Source organism: Aquarana catesbeiana, linkage group LG03 (genome assembly GCF_042186555.1).
Source record: "Aquarana catesbeiana isolate 2022-GZ linkage group LG03, ASM4218655v1, whole genome shotgun sequence".
NCBI lineage: Eukaryota > Metazoa > Chordata > Amphibia > Anura > Ranidae > Aquarana > Aquarana catesbeiana.
In genome coordinates, this window is record NC_133326.1 from 217,348,854 (window position 1) to 217,366,489 (window position 17,636).

Genomic DNA, 17,636 nt, shown 5'->3' on the forward strand with positions numbered 1-17,636 from the left:
TGTGTTACTGTATTTAAATCTGCTAATACTTCTTCATCCAGAGTGGTGTCCATCTAATACAGCAGTTACAATAGGGGGAGCCTAAAAAAAGAAAACTAATACAGCTACCACATCTAATGTTTGGTAAGCTGCAATATATAGCATTTTTGGTTTGGGGTTTAGTACTACTTTAATGGTATTATCACAGTGGAATTAAACTTTTGAAGCAGGAGCACTTGACATAATCTGCACATACGTACAGCATACTTGCACATCATGACAGACTTACCTCTTAGTTTGCCCCATTCCAGTGCTAACGATGACAACAGCTTGCCACCATTTTATTAATGCTTCTGCCATCTTCTTATAATCTTCTTCCAGTTTGGTGCTTTCTTTCTTAGGCAGTTAGATGATGATATAACTTCCAGTCATGTGTGCAGAAGTTACTTTGTTCCAGAACCCAGCCTTATTCTTGACAATTTACAGACCATGACCAAAATATACACTGCACTGCGCATAACAAAAACAAAATTGCTTGAGAAATGGGTTTACTGAATGTTGCAATATATAAAATATTGTACCTTGCTGACTTTCCCTTCAAAGTCACTCCAGAATTGTAAATATACTATATGTTCCAAGTGAACTTTTGTTAAATGGTTTAGTCATAGCCGTTAGCGTTTTTTTTTTCATACCACATGAAAACAAAGTTTAAATTTATTCAAAAGTACTCACTAACTATAGATATTTCTTGGATACTTCCCCACAAATGCAGACACTTGTTTCCCACTGTAAAAGTTTGTATCAAAACAATGTTCTCTCCCAACATGACAAGAACTGAGAAGATAACCAGAGCGCATCCGTTGTTAGAGAGGAACTGCGGTCTGCTCACATAATTTGTAATAAAAACATCTTTGCCATTCTGAAGCTTCCCTCCAACCACTTTGCATATTTTTTTATATATACTGTGATTCTGTACTTGCCAAATATTCTGCAGAAATCTCCCTCCACTGAGTCTGGCTGCAATCATTTTAACTGTGGGTAGCTGAAGCTGCTGCCTGTTCACTTCCTGGATTTACACAGACACACAGAGGCACACCTCTAGCTCTGCAGCTCTCATTGGCCCTCTTATGGCTATTCCCCCCTCTCTTCCTGGTAAACTCTCACAAGAGTGAGCGAGAGAGAGCTGTGCATGATGTCATACACCTAGGCTAATGACTAAACAAGAAAGAGTAAATGGGCTGTATAAAGTATTTACTGGCAGAAAAAAAATGTTATAGTATCCAAAAGTAAAACAACAAGGGCAGAAAATGTAATAGATAGGATGACTGAAGTTCCGCTTTAAGCCATTTTGGTACTCCCCGCGGGCATGTTCTGTTCTCTCACTTTAGGACAGACCTCATCTACACAACTATCCACATCCAGACATAGTTACATAGTTACATAGTAGGTGAGGTTGAAAAAAAGACACAAGTCCATCAAGTCCAACATATGTGTGTGATTATATGTCAGTATTGCATTGTATATCCCTGTATGTTGTGGTCGTTCAGGTGCTTATTTAATAGTTTTTTTAAACTATCGATGCTCCCCACTGAGACCACCGCCTGTGGAAGGGAATTCCACATCCTTGCCACTCTTACAGTAAAGAACCCTCTATGTAGTTTAAGGTCAAACCTCTTTTTTTCTAATTTTAATGAATGGCCACGTGTTTTGTTAAACTCCCTTCCGCGAAAAAGTTTTATCCCTATTGTGGGGTCACCAGTACGGTGTTTATAAATTGAAATCATATCCCCTCTCAAGCGTCTCTTCTCCAGAGAGAATAAGTTCAGTGCTCGCAACCTTTCCTCATAACTAATATCCTCCATACTCTTTATTAGCTTAGTTGCCCTTCTTTCTACTCGCTCCATTCCTAGTACATCGTTCTTGAGGACTGGTGCCCAGAACTGGACAGCATACTCTAGGTGCGGCCAGACCAGAGTCTTGTAGAGCGGGAGAATTATTGTTTTATCTCTAGAGTTAATCCCTTTTTAATGCATGCCAATATTCTGTTTGCTTTGTTAGCAGCAGCTTGGCATTGCATGCCATTGCTGAGCCTATCATCTACTAGGACCCCCAGGTCCTTTTCCATCCTAGATTCCCCCAGAGGTTCCCCCTGTGTATAGCTTGCATTCATATTTTTGCCACCCAAATGCATTATTTTACATTTTTCTACATTAAACCTCATTTTCCATGTAGTTGCCCACCCCATTAATTTCTTCAGATCTTTTTGCAAGGTTTCCACATCCTGTGGAGAAGTTATTGCCCTGCTTAGCTTAGTATTGTCCACAAATACAGAGATTGAACCGTGTACCCCATCCTCCAGGTCGTTTATGAACAAAATAAATAGGATTGTTCCCAGCACAGAACCCTGGGGGACCCCACTACCCACCTCTGACCATTCCAAGGACTCCCCATTTATCACCACCCTCTGAACTTGCCCTTGAAGCCAGTTTTCAATCCATGTACTCACCCTTTGATCCATGCCAACGGACCTTATTTTGTACAGTAAACGTTTATTGGGAACTGTGTGAAATGCTTTTGCAAAATCGAGATACACCATGTCTACAGACATCACTTCCAGTGTGCAGCGTAAAGTCTTTCATTCAGGATTATACTGACTGAATTGGAACTAATGAACAAATGGATGCTGAACCGATAGTACCAAACAAAATGTAATGCACTCTGATAAAAAAAAACAAGTTAGTTAATAATAAGCATCTTAACCCACCCCAAGAGTCTTCCTCTAGGCTAGGGTTACAAATCCTGAAGGCTAATACAGAGATAATCAAGAAGCATCGTGGCTGGCCTTTCTACTTGCCAGCATGTGTATAGAATAATAAAATGTATACTGATATTTCACTAACAGGCACTTTATTGGAAGTAAATAGACTCTAACAGGAGAACTACTATTCTTGCCACTTTACTTGCCTACTGGGCACTTTCACCCCTTCCTGCCCAGACCAATTGTCAGCTTTCATTGCTGTTGCACTTTGAATTACAATTGCGCGGTCATGCAACACTGTACAGAAACAACATTTATATAATTTTTTGAGACAGATAGATCTTTCTTTTGGTGGTATTTAATCACCACATGAAAAAAGTCTGTTATGTTTTTTATGTTTGAAAAAAACGTTTTTTCTCAGTTTCGTTATAAAATTTTGCAAATAAGTAATTTTTCTCCTTCACTGATGTGCGCTGATGAGGCTACACTGATATACTGCACTGGTGGTCACTGATAGGCTGCACTGATGGCCACTTATAGGCTGCACTGATGGGCACTGATAAGGCGGCACTGATAAGCTGCACTGATGAGGAGGCACTAATGAGGCAGCACTGATGAGCACTAATAGGCAGCACTGATAGTCGGTATTGATGGGCCCTGATAGGTGGCACTGTGGGGCATTGATAGGTGGCACTCTGGGTCACTGAGTGCCCATTAGAGCACTGATAGGAGGCACTTATTGGCACTGACAAGCATCACTGGTGGGCACTGTTGGGGCTGCACTGATCATCAGGACACTGATGATCAGTGCCCTAAAAGTCAGTGCAGATCTCCCTTGTGTGGATTTGCTGGTTCTCGACTCCCTTCTCCTCACTCCCTGTCAGTGTAAGGGGAGGATTGCTGAAAACTGGCAAATCCTGTGTACATACATTGTGATCAGCTATGATTAGACACAGCTGATCATGTGGTAAAGAGCCGCTGTGATTCGCTCTCCACCCCAATCTGTAATCAGATGCATACAAAGGAAGGGAGGACGTCATATGACAGCCTCCCAGCAAAGTGCGGCAGCACTGTAGCCATCATTTGGCTGTAGCACGGTTGCAAAGGGGTTAGGCTGTATTTGCTAAATCAGATTCTCATTTTATTTACATGTATATTTAGTTACACAGAAGTTTATCTGGTGCATCTTCAGCAATATTTCCTTAATGCCCATGCAGACCTGATGGAAGGAATCAAGTCCAAAGCTCTGATGTAGGCCTGAGCTGGGTGACTAAAGACTAGAGATGAGCCAAATGCACCTGAGCTCAGGTTGAGGCAGGTTCGGCAAACTTTACTGATGTTCAGTGTGGCACATTCCATCACTCTTCCTAACCAATAGATATATAGCAATTATTGTTAAAACCAATTTGTGACCAAAGTTCCAGTGCTTCAAGAGTAAAAAGACCACTGATGCCGCATACACACGAGCAGACTTTCCAGCAGACTTGGTCCGGCGGACCGGACTCCGTCTGACAATTCGATCGTGTGTGGGCTCTCTGACTTTTTTTTCCCAAAAGTCCGACGGACCTAGAAATGAAACATGTTTCAAATCTGTCCAACGGACTCGGCTTTCTAGCGTGCAAACCGTTCGTCTGTGTGCTAGTCCGACAGACCAAAACTGACCCATGCTCTGAAGCAAGTACAAGCCGGAACGCTCGGTCTGGTAAAACTAGCCTTCGTATTAATGCTAGCACATTTCTCACGCTGCTAATTCTGTGATCTTTTAATACAGCGCATTCTTTTCTTCTTTATAATGCTAGAAGAATGAAGTTGTTTTGCTGCTTATATTCACACAGAGTTCTCACTACTTTCTTCATTATTTATCCTCATGTCATGACTAATATTATATTTTTTAAAAGCCAGATCTCCATAAATAATGTTGAAAAATATTTATTTGACTCATCTTTTTTACTTTTATATTTCAACAATATATATTTTACAATTTGTGAAAAAATTTAAAAAATCTATTGATTTAAATTCTTAATTTTTTTTAAGAGTTTCAAGTTACCACAATAACATTATTATCTTATATTGTTTATGAACCTTAATGTTGGTGTCCCTTGTTAATTTGACATAGGGGGGTTATTTTCAAAAGGCAAATCCATTTAGCACTACAAGTGCAAAGTGCACTTGAAATTGCACTGAAAGAGCACTTGGAAGTGCAGTCGCTGTGGATCCGTGGGGCACATGCAAGGATACAAAAAAACATTTATTTTAGCTTGCACATGATTGGATGATAAAATCAGCAGAGCTATCCCTCATTTCAGATCTTCCCCTCAGATCTACAGCGACTGCACTTCCAACTTGCAGTGCAATTTAAAGCGTACTTTGCACTTGTAGTTTGCACTTGAATTGCGAAATGATTTTGCCTTTTGTAAATAACCCCCATAGTCTTTTTGACATGTACCTGCCTACTCACAAACAAAATGTCCTTTTTGAAGAAAACACGTAGTAAATAATTTGTGGTAAATAAAATAGCCATTTATTCTGGGAAAAACATAAATGAGGAATGCAACACTGGAGACACTTTTGGAATTTGTGAAGCCTTTTGTCCCCCAGGGCACACATCAAGTCAGTGGAAAACAAAATTGGGATCTTGTGGAGTCCATAGAATAGGGAGCACAATCAGCGTCTTCTGTCAGACCAGACTGAAGCCAGGCAATCACTTTCGACTCTTCTGTGGAGCCTTCCCTCCACGCTGCCTTGCAGCCTTCCCTCCACGCTTCTCTGTAGCCTTCCCTTCACGCTTCTCTGCAGCCTTCCTTGGAGGCTGTGCCTCTGGTGGTGTACTTGTGGCAGGAGGAGGAGGAGGAGGAGGAAGAGGGGGCTTCATTAGAAATATGTATGTGAAAAATTAAAATAAATACCAATATATGTAAAACAATATTTCATAAATAACAATCTGTGATAAAATAATTAACAAAGTGCAGCGTGCATATATAATGTTGAAAATCCAAGTGCAAACTTAGGCTAAAAAAGTGCCCACTCTTTCCAAAGAATAACATTTTTGGCCACTACTGTCTAGTGATACGTATACTTTATAATTTCATGACTAAGCCTATTTTTGAAATTTGGTGTTTACAAGTAGGGATGAGCCGAACACCCCCCTGTTCGGTTCGCACCAGAACATGCGAACAGGAAAAAAGTTCGTTCGAACATGCGAACACCGTTAAAGTCTATGGGACACGAACATGAATAATCAAAAGTGCTAATTTTCAAGGCTTATATGCAAGTTATTGTCATAAAAAGTGTTTGGGGACCTGGGTCCTGCCCCAGGGGACATGGATCAATGCAAAAAAAAGTTTTAAAAACGGCCGTTTTTTCAGGAGCAGTGATTTTAATAATGCTTAAAGTCAAACAATAAAAGTGTAATATCCCTTTAAATTTCGTACCTGGGGGGTGTCTATAGTGTGCCTGTAAAGGGGCGCATGTTTCCTGTGTTTAGAACAGTCTGACAGCAAAATGACATTTTGAAGGAAAAAACTCATTTAAAACTACCCGCGGCTATTGCATTGCTGACAATACACATAGAAGTTCATTGATAAAAACGGCATGGGAATTCCCCAAAGGGGAACCCCGAACCAAAATTAAAAAAAAAAAATGACGTGGGGGTCCCCCTAAATTCCATACCAGGCCCTTCAGGTCTGGTATGGATATTAAGGGGAACCCCGGCCAAAATTTAAAAAAAAAAATGACGTGGGGTTCCCCCTAAATTCCATACCAGACCCTTCAGGTCTGGTATGGATTTTAAGGGGAACCCCGCGCCAAAAAAAAAAAAAAAAACGGCGTGGGGTCCCCCCAAAAATCCATACCAGACCCTTATCCGAGCACGCAACCTGGCAGGCCGCAGGAAAAGAGGGGGGGACGAGAGTGCGGCCCCCCCTCCCTCCTGAACCGTACCAGGCCACATGCCCTCAACATTGGGAGGGTGCTTTGGGGTAGCCCCCCAAAACACCTTGTCCCCATGTTGATGAGGACAAGGGCCTCATCCCCACAACCCTGGCCGGTGGTTGTGGGGGTCTGCGGGCGGGGGGCTTATCGGAATCTGGAAGCCCCCTTTAACAAGGTGACCCCCAGATCCCGGCCCCCCCCTGTGTGAAATGGTAAGGGGGTACATAAGTACCCCTACCATTTCACGAAAAAAGTGTCAAAAATGTTAAAAATGACAAGAGACAGTTTTTGACAATTCCTTTATTTAAATGCTTCTTCTTTCTTCTATCTTCCTTCATCTTCTGGTTCTTCTGGCTCTTCTGGTTCTTCTGGTTCTTCCTCCGGCGTTCTCGTCCAGCATCTCCTCCGCGGCGTCTTCTGTCTTCTTCTCCTCGGGCCGCTCCGCACCCATGGCATGGGGGGGAGGCTCCCGCTCTTCTCTTCTTCTCTTCTTCTTTTCTTCTTTTCTTCTTTTCTTCTCTTCTTCTCTTCTTCTTCATTTTCTTCTCCGGGCCGCTCCGCAATCCATGCTGGCATGGAGGGAGGCTCCCGCTGTGTGACGGCGCTCCTCGTCTGACAGTTCTTAAATAACGGGGGGGCGGGGCCACCCGGTGACCCCGCCCCCCTCTGACGCACGGTGACTTGACGGGACTTCCCTGTGACGTCACGGGGAATGCCACAGGGAAGTCCCGTCAAGTCACCGTGCGTCAGAGGGGGGCGGGGTCACCAGGTGGCCCCGCCCCCCCGTTATTTAAGAACTGTCAGACGAGGAGCGCCGTCACACAGCGGGAGCCTCGCTCCATGCCAGCATGGATTGCGGAGCGGCCCGGAGAAGAAAATGAAGAAGAAGAGAAGAAGAGAAGAAAAGAAGAAAAGAAGAAAAGAAGAAGAGAAGAAGAGAAGAGCGGGAGCCTCCCCCCCATGCCATGGGTGCGGAGCGGCCCGAGGAGAAGAAGACAGAAGACGCCGCGGAGGAGATGCTGGACGAGAACGCCGGAGGAAGAACCAGAAGAACCAGAAGAGCCAGAAGAACCAGAAGATGAAGCAAGATAGAAGAAAGAAGAAGCATTTAAATAAAGGAATTGTCAAAAACTGTCTCTTGTCATTTTTAACATTTTTGACACTTTTTTCGTGAAATGGTAGGGGTACTTATGTACCCCCTTACCATTTCACACAGGGGGGGGGCCGGGATCTGGGGGTCACCTTGTTAAAGGGGGCTTCCAGATTCCGATAAGCCCCCCGCCCGCAGACCCCCACAACCACCGGCCAGGGTTGTGGGGATGAGGCCCTTGTCCTCATCAACATGGGGACAAGGTGTTTTGGGGGGCTACCCCAAAGCACCCTCCCAATGTTGAGGGCATGTGGCCTGGTACGGTTCAGGAGGGAGGGGGGGCCGCACTCTTGTCCCCCCCTCTTTTCCTGCGGCCTGCCAGGTTGCGTGCTCGGATAAGGGTCTGGTATGGATTTTTGGGGGGACCCCACGCCGTTTTTTTTTTTTTTTTTTGGCGCGGGGTTCCCCTTAAAATCCATACCAGACCTGAAGGGTCTGGTATGGAATTTAGGGGGAACCCCACGTCATTTTTTTTTTTAAATTTTGGCCGGGGTTCCCCTTAATATCCATACCAGACCTGAAGGGCCTGGTATGGAATTTAGGGGGACCCCCACGTCATTTTTTTTTTTTAATTTTGGTTCGGGGTTCCCCTTTGGGGAATTCCCATGCCGTTTTTATCAATGAACTTCTATGTGTATTGTCAGCAATGCAATAGCCGCGGGTAGTTTTAAATGAGTTTTTTCCTTCAAAATGTCATTTTGCTGTCAGACTGTTCTAAACACAGGAAACATGCGCCCCTTTACAGGCACACTATAGACACCCCCCAGGTACGAAATTTAAAGGGATATTACACTTTTATTGATTGACTTTAAGTATTATTAAAATCACTGCTCCTGAAAAAACGGCCGTTTTTAAAACTTTTTTTTGCATTGATCCATGTCCCCTGGGGCAGGACCCAGGTCCCCAAACACTTTTTATGACAATAACTTGCATATTAGCCTTTAAAATTAGCACTTTTGATTTCTCCCATAGACTTTTAAAGGGTGTTCCGCGGCATTCGAATTTGCCGCGAACACCCCAAATTGTTCGCTGTTCGGTGAACTTGCGAACAGCCAATGTTCGAGTCGAACATGAGTTTGACTCGAACTCGAAGCTCATCCCTATTTACAAGTTAAAATCCGTATTTTTTGCTAGAAAATTACTTAGAGTTCCCAAACATTATATATATATTTTTAGCAGAGAATCTAGAGAATAAAATGGCGATTGTTGCAATATTTTTTATCACACGGTATTTGTGCAACGGTGTTTTGAATGCAAATTTTTGGAAAAGGGACACTTTCATAAATTTTAAAAAATCCAAACAGTAAAGTTACCCCAATTTTTTTGTATAATGTGAAAGATGATGTTACGCCGAGTAAATATATACCAAATATGTCACCCTTTATAATTGCACGCACTCGTGGAATGGCAACAAACTACGGTACCTATGAATTTCCATAGGCGACGCTTTAAAATTTTTTTACGGTTACCAGGTTTGAGTTACAGGGGAGGTCTAGGGCTAGAATTATTGCTCTCGCTCTGACGATCTCGGTGATACCTCACATGTGTGATTTGAACACCGTTTACATATGCGGGCGCGACTTCCGTATGCGTTTTCTTCCCTGCGCGAGCTCGCGGGGACAGGGGCACTTTAAAATTTTTTTTTTTTTTTTTATTTATTTTATTTATTTTTTTACTTTATAAATTGTGTTTTTAAAAAAAAATTTTTTTTTTTACTTTTATTGCTGTCACAAGGAATGTAAACATCCCTTGTGACAGTAATAGGTAGTGACAGGTACTCTTTATGGAGGGATGGGGGGTCTAAAAGACCCCCCATCCCTCCTTTACACTTTAAAGTATTCAGATCGCCAAAAACGGCGATTCTGAATACTGTGTACTTTTTTAAATTCGGCGACATTGGCAGCCGAGTAAACGGGAAGTGACGTCATGACGTCGCTTCCGCGTTTACAACGAGAAGGCTGGAACGAAGCCGCCCACAGCTTCGTTCCAGCCCGCCCCCAGCCGCCGAAGGTACACGATCAGACACCGGGCCTCCCGATCGCACGGGAGGCCCGGTAACAGTGGCGGGAGGCGGCGGGAGGGGGGATGTCCCCTCCCGCTCCTCCGGTATAACAACTGAGCGGCTTTTAGCCGCATCGGTTGTTATACTCGGGTAGCCGATCGCCCGCTGTAAACAACGGTACCAGGATGATGCCTGCAGCTGCGGGCATCATCCCGGTATAACCCCGGAAAGCCAGGTACGCATATCTGCGTACGGTCGGCGGGAAGGGGTTAAATCATTGATTTGTAAGCAATTCAAACATTTTAGTTTACATCATTAATATTTAGACAATCCAAAATTACAAAAAAAAGTATACCTGGCTGCAGCTGGGCGCATCCACTTCATCAAGGATGAAAGAGCCCAGTTCTTCCTGGGATGCCTCAGCTGTGGTGGAGGGAAGGGTGGAGGGAAGGATCGAAAGCGATTGCCTTGCTTCTGTCTGGTTATCCAGAAATCTCAGTTTGGGGTAGTACCACAGCTTTTGGACATAAACATCTGCTGCTGCTCCTGATTTGAGGGAATCCTGTATCTTCTTGTGTTCCCGCTTGTACATATTCCGCAAAATCCCAATTTTATTTTCCACTAACTTAATGTCTGCCTGGGGGACTAAAGTCTTTACAAACTCCAGAAGTCTCCCCAGTGTTGCCTGCCTTGCATGTTTAATGAAATACAAGGGGTGCTTGACCTCCCACAGGTTTCAGTTCTCCTGATAGAGGTCAATAAAATGACTCCAAAAATCCTCCTCCTTAAAGGGATTCATTTTTTCAGAAAGACAAGACACAAGATAAAAACTGTAATGTCAGTCCAAACTCCCAGTATTAGCTTTATCACAATATAGGGCGTACACACACACACACCAAACACATACACAAAACACACACCCACATTTAAATCTTACCTTCGTTTATGACGCTCGCTACTTCTGTTCGGACATACATAGGCCAGCATACTAGCTTTACATACACTGCGCATGTGTCATGCTCCACCTGCATCGCCTGCCCCTGACGTTCTTTATGACGATTTCTGTATGATGATTTTTCCCCGCCCCTTGATTCTTTGTTGCTCCGTGGGAGTATATAGATAAAGATGGTGGAGACATTCTTAGGAACTAGCACGGAGGAACGCCCGGAGCCACAAACATCCAGATCCAAGAGGAGATATATGGCCACCAACATGGCCTTTGAAGAGATGGTGGAGATGGTGGCCATATTGAGGAGGGAGGACTATGATGGCAAAAAAGGACTGTACACCAGATCCAATATGTGGAAGGACAAAATAATGTCCTCAGTTGTCACCACTCTTGAGCAAAATTTTGGTATTACACGGGCTAAAGACCAATTGAGAAAGCACTGGTCTGACCTAAAAACTAGGGAGACAGAACAATATTGCAGAATCAAGAAGGTGCTTGAATCCGATCCGGAGGCCCGGCATGTGGGTGGGCCCAGAAGTCTGTCTGGGGCCTACCACAGCGGCAGAGGAATGGTCCTGGGCTGTCTATCCTGTGTGAAGAAGCTGGACAATTGAGGAGATCCCAGGGGAGGACCCATCATGGAAGGATCATGCAGAGTGCTGGTCTGGAGAGGGGCCTGGTGACTCAGTTGGAGGACGTATCCTGAATAGGGATGAGCCGAACACCCCCCGGTTCGGTTCGCACCAGAACCTGCGAACGGACCGAAAATTCGCACGAACGTTAGAACCCCATTGACGTCTATGGGACTCGAACGTTCGAAATCAAAAGTGCTCATTTTAAAGGCTAATTTGCATGGTATTGTCCTAAAAAGGATTTGGGGACCCGGGTCCTACCCCAGGGGACATGTATCAATGCAAAAAAAACTTTTAAAAACGCCCGTTTTTTCGGGAGCAGTGATTTTAATGATGGTTAAAGTAAAAAAAAAAAGTGAAATATTCCTTTAACCACCTCAATACAGGGCACTTACACCCCCTTCCTGCCCAAGCCATTTTTCAGTTTTCAGCGCTGTCGCACTTTGAATGACAATTGCGCGGTCATGTTACACTGCACCTTAATTAAATTTTTATCATTTTGTCCCCACAAATAGAGCTTTCTTTTGGTGGTATTTGATCACCTCTGCGGTTTTTATTTATTGCGCTATAAACAAAAGAAGAGGGACAATTTTGAAAAAACACAATATTTTTTACTTTTTGCTATAATAAATATCCAATTTTTTTTTTTTTAACAAATTTTTTCCTCAGTTTAGGCTGATACGTATTCTTCTACATATTTTTGGTAAAAAAAAATTGCGATAAGCGTATATTGATTGGTTTGCGCAAAAGTTATAGCGTCTACAAAATAGGGGATAGATTTATAGCATTTTTATTATTTATTTATTTTTTACTAGTAATGGCGGCGATCTGCGATTTTTATTGTGACTGCGATATTGCGGCGGACACATCGGACACTTTTGACACATTTTTGGGACCATTCACATTTATACAGCGATCAATGCTATAAAATTGCATTGATTACTGTGTAAATGTGACTGGCAGGGAAGGGGTTAACACTAGGGGGTGCTCGAGGGGTTAATGTATGACCTAAGGAGGTGATTCTAACTGTGGGGGGAGGGGACTGACTGGGGGAGGTGACCGATCGCTGTCCCTATGTACAAGGGACACGCCATCGGTCTCCTCTCCTCTCTGACAGGACGTGGATCTGTGTTTACATGCACAGATCCACGCTCCTGCTCTGTTACCCGGCAATCGCGAGTGCCCAGCGGACATCGCGGCCACCGGGCACGCGCACCGGGTCCCGAGCGACGCAGCGGGCACGCGCGCGCCGCCGGCGCCACGCGCGCGCCCCCTAGTGGCTCGGGAGGGCGAGGACGTCATATGACGTCCTCCCAGAACAACAGAAGCCTCGTCCAGCCAACATATGACGGTGGGCGGTGGCTTAGCGGTTAAATATCGTACCTGAGGGGTGTCTATAGTATGCCTGTAAAGTGGCGCGTGTTTCCCGTGTTTAGAACAGTCCCTGCACCAAATGTCATTTTTAAAGGAAAAAATCTCATTTAAAACTGCTTGCGGGTTTAATGTAATGTCGGGTCCTGGCAATATGGATGAAAATCAGTGAGACAAACGGCATGGGTACCCCCCAGTCCATTACCAGGCCCTTTGGGTCTTGTATGGATATTAAGGGGAACCCCGCACCCAAATTAAAATAAGGAAAGGTGTGGGGCCACAAGGCTCTATATACTCTGAACAGCAGTATACAGGCGGTGCAAACAAGACAGGGACTGTAGGTTTGTTGTCAAGTAGAATCTGTTTGTCATTTTGAACGGGTACATTTTTAACGTGTTTAGCTCCAGCCAAAAAATCTTTTTTAAGCTTTTTGGAAAACATAGGGAAGGGTTATCACCCCTGTGACATTTGTTTTGCTGTCTTTCCTCCTCTTTAGAAGATTTCACCTCACTTTTTGTCCCAATGACAAATGTTTTTTGAAAATTTGGGTTTTTTTGTGGAACAAGGATTGGAAAGCATCAGTGGAAAGGAGAAATGTTTTTCCCATATTAACTCTTACAGGAGAGAATTTCCCTTCCTAGGGGTAGATTTCATCTTACTTCCTGTTGTCTCCTTCCGTTTGCAAGTAGGAGTCGTTTGTAAGTTAGATGTTTGAAAGTAGGGGCCTGCCCTATATACTCAGTATAAATTTGGCCCTTAGGTGTTGTTGTGGCCACAACAACGTAAGCCCTCACAGGGCCCTGCTGTGAAATATTAGATCAAGAATTGTAATTACATGCCCCTGTTGAACAGGGGCAGAAAAACTGGGCCTTTGGTGGTGGTGGTGGTGGTGCTGGTGCCACAACACTGTAAGTCCTCACTCGCTCTTGGTGGGTGCAGAAATGGGCCCTGCTGTGAAATATTAGATCAAGAATTGTAATTACATGCCCCTGTTGAACAGGGGCAGAAAAATTGGGCCTTTGGTGGTGGTGGTGGTGGTGCTGGTGCCACAACACTGCAACCCCTCACAGACACTCTAGTTGGAACGCAGGAATGAGCCCTGCTGCAAAGTATTGCATCAAAAATTGTAATTACACGCCCCTGTTAAACAGGGGCAGAAAAATTGGGCCTTAGGCACTGGTGCTGGTGCTACAACACTGCAACCCCTCACAGATACTCTAGTTGGAACGCAGGAACGAGCCCTGCTGCAAAGTATTGCATCAAAAATTGTAATTACACGCCCCTGTTAAACAGGGGCAGAAAAATTGGGCCTTAGGCACTGGTGCTGGTGCTACAACACTGAAACCCCTCACAGACACTCTAGTTGGAACGCAGGAACGAGCCCTGCTGTAAAGTATTGCATCAAAAATTGTAATTACACGCCCCTGTTAAACAGGGGCAGAAAAATTGGGCCTTAGGCACTGGTGCTGGTGCCACAACACTGCAACCCCTCACAGACACTCTAGTTGGAACGCAGGAACGAGCCCTGCTGTAAAGTATTGCATCAAAAATTGTAATCACACGCCCCTGTTAAACAGGGGCTGAAAAATTGTGCCTTAGGCATTTGTGGTGGCGCCCAGAACCAAAAATGTTCTTTCAAGCTATCAGCGTGATGATTGAGGAGGAAGAGGATAATTACTCAGGGATAGTCACTCAGCATCAGCATAGGCAGTCTTTGAAGGGATCTGAGATTTAAAAAAAAATTATTCGGTTACATCAGCATCAGGTGCTTGGTAGCTGGTGGTGATCCAAGACTGATTCATTTTTATGAAGGTCAGTCGATCGACCGAGTCGGTGGACAGACGCACCCTGTGATCGGTTACAAAGCCTCCAGCAGCACTGAATGTGCGTTCCGAAAGAACGCTGGATGCAGGACAGGCCAGTAGCTCAATTGCATACTGTGCAACCTCTGGCCAGTGATCCATCCTCAAGACCCAGTAACCCAGAGGATTTTCGGTGGGAAAGGTGTCCAAGTCTGATCTTGCCCCTAGGTATTCCTGCACCATGTAAAACAGACGCTGGCGATGGTTGCTGGAACCGATCATACCTTGGGGCTGCGGACCAAAAAATTGTCTGAACGCATCGGTCAGACGGCCACCTTCTCCACCGCTCCTTCTTTGACTGACCGAAGCCTCAGCAACACGTTGTCCAGAAACAGGAGTTTGTAACCTCCCAGTCTCTGGGAACGCGTTGCACAGACCTTTCTGCAAGGCCTCCCGAAGATGTTTCATCCTCTGCTCCCTCTGCGATGGCAAGATAAGGTCCGCAACCTTACCCTTATAACGTGGATCAAGGAGGGTTGCCAGCCAGTATTGGTCCTTCTCCTTGATACCACGAATATGAGCATCCTTACGCAGGCTTTGCAGGATCAGGGAGGCCATGCAGCGTAGGTTTGCTGAGGCATTCGGTCCGGAGTCCTCTGGGTCACTAAGGACGACATGGTCCGCAGCCACCTCCTCCCAGCCACGTACAAGTCCATGTGTTTCTTGGGACTGATCCCTTAAAGACTGCTGCTGATGCTGAGTGCCAGGCTCCACCTCCATACTGACACAATCTTCCTCCTCCTCCTCCTCCTCCTCGTCCTCTTCCTGTGTGATTGGCGGGCATGCAGAAACACTGTCTGGATAAAGGGGGCCTTGAGAGCTAAGGAAGTCCTCCTCTTCCTGCCTCTGTTCTGCCTCAAGTGCCCTGTCCATTATTCCACGCAGCGTGTGCTCCAACAGGTGGACAAGGGGGACAGTGTCACTGATGCATGCACTGTCACTGCTCACCATCCTCGTGGCCTCCTCAAATGGTGACAGGAAAGTGCATGCATCCCTGATCATGGCCCACTGGCGTGGGGAAAAAAAAACAAGCTCCCCTGACCCTGTCCTGGTGCCATAGTCGCACAGGTACTCATTGATGGCCCTCTGCTGCGTGTGCAGCCGCTGCAGCATGGCCAACGTTGAGTTCCACCTGGTGGGCATGTCACAGATTAGGCGGTTCTTGGGCAGGTTAAACTATTATATGACCGGCGGAAATGCACACAGACTTTCCTGGCCTGCCTCAGGACATCCTGTAAGCCCGGGTACCTGCCCAAGAACCGCTGCACCACCAAGTTAAGGACGTGAGCCAAACAGGGCACATGGGTCATTTGTCCCTGTCGGAGGGTAGAGAGGAGGTTGGTGCCATTGTCGCAAACCACCATTCCTGCCTTAAGTTGGCGTGGCGTCAACCACCTCTGAACCTGCCCCTGCAGAGCTGACAGAACCTCTGCCCCAGTGTGGCTCCTGTCCCCCAAGCACACCAGCTCAAGCACCGCATGGCATCTTTTGGCCTGCGTACTTGCGTAGCCCCTTGAACCGCTGGTTCCGAGGACAAAGCACAGGAAGAGGCCATGGAGGAAGAAGAAGAGGAGGGGGTGGAGGAGAGAGGTGTGTCACAATCATTAGCATTTTGGAGGCGTGGTGGCGGAACAACCTCCAACACTACTGCACCTTGTCCTGCATCCTTCCCAGCTGCCAGCAGAGTCACCCAATGCGCCGTGAAACTTAAGTAATGTCCCTGTCCATGCCTGCTGGACCATGAGTCAGCGGTAATATGCACCTTACCGCTGACCGCACTGTCCAGCGAGGCATGGACATTGCCTTCCACATGCCGGTAGAGAGCCGGAATCGCCTTCCGTGAGAAAAAGTGGCGTTTAGGTACCTGCCACTGAGGAACCGCACATTCCACAAACTCACGGAAGGGGGCAGAGTCTACCAACTGAAAAGGCAGCAGTTGAAGTGCTAGCAATTTTGCCAAGCTAGCATTCAACCGCTGCGCATGTGGATGGCTGGGAGCAAACTTCTTTCGGCGGTGCAGCAGCTGGGGCAGGGAAATTTGCCTGGTACAATCTGACGTCGGTGTACCAAAAGCAGATTGCCCACAAGTACTTGGCTGTGACACACCTAATTCTACACCTTCATTCCTCTCAGTGCAGGTCTCAGAGAGGACTGAAGGTATAGTGGGGTTGGAGATCTCAGCTGATGAGGAGCAAGGAGAGGTCCTCTTTGTTCTTTGGTGTGGGTCTTTTAGATACGCTTGCCAACGAACTGCATGGCAGGTCAACATATGTCTGGTCAAGCATGTGGTACCCAAGCGGGAGATGTTTTGGCCACGCGAGATACGCTTGAGACATATGTTGCAAATAGCAGCGGTGCGATCTGATGCACTCGTCTCAAAAAAGGCCCACACCAAAGAACTTTTTGAATAATGCGCAGAGACTGCAGCGCCCTGCACATGTGGAGCTTTGGGGTGTGATGCAGTCAATGTGCTGCCCTTAGGCTGGCCCCTGGAGGGCATCCTGCCTCGTTGGTGATGTGCCGCCTCCTCCTCCTCCTCCTCCTCTCTCCTATCAGGCACCCACGTTGAGTCAGTGACCTCATCATCCCCTCCCTCCTCATCACTGGAGCAAACCTGGCAGTATGCTGTAGCAGGGGGAGCATGACTGTCAGATTGCTGTCCTTCTTGGGCACCCCCTCTGTCTGCGCTCATGTTACTGCCTTCATCGAGCTCAGTATCATCATCAGAGCCTTCCAAACGCTGGGCATCCTCCTGGAGCATGTGCCCAACACTGTGGTCAAACAGTTCGAGGGACTCCTCAGGAGGACATGGTGGGGCTAGGGAAGGAGTCACTGATGACATTGAGCCGAGGGAAGAGGCCGCTGCTTTGCCAGACAAAGTACCCTGGGCATGGGTGAGAGAGGATGAGGAGGATGAGGACGGCTTGGTCATCCACTCGACCAAGTCTTCCGCATGTTGTGGCTCAACACGGCCAGCTGCCGAAAAAAAGCCCAAGCGTGTCC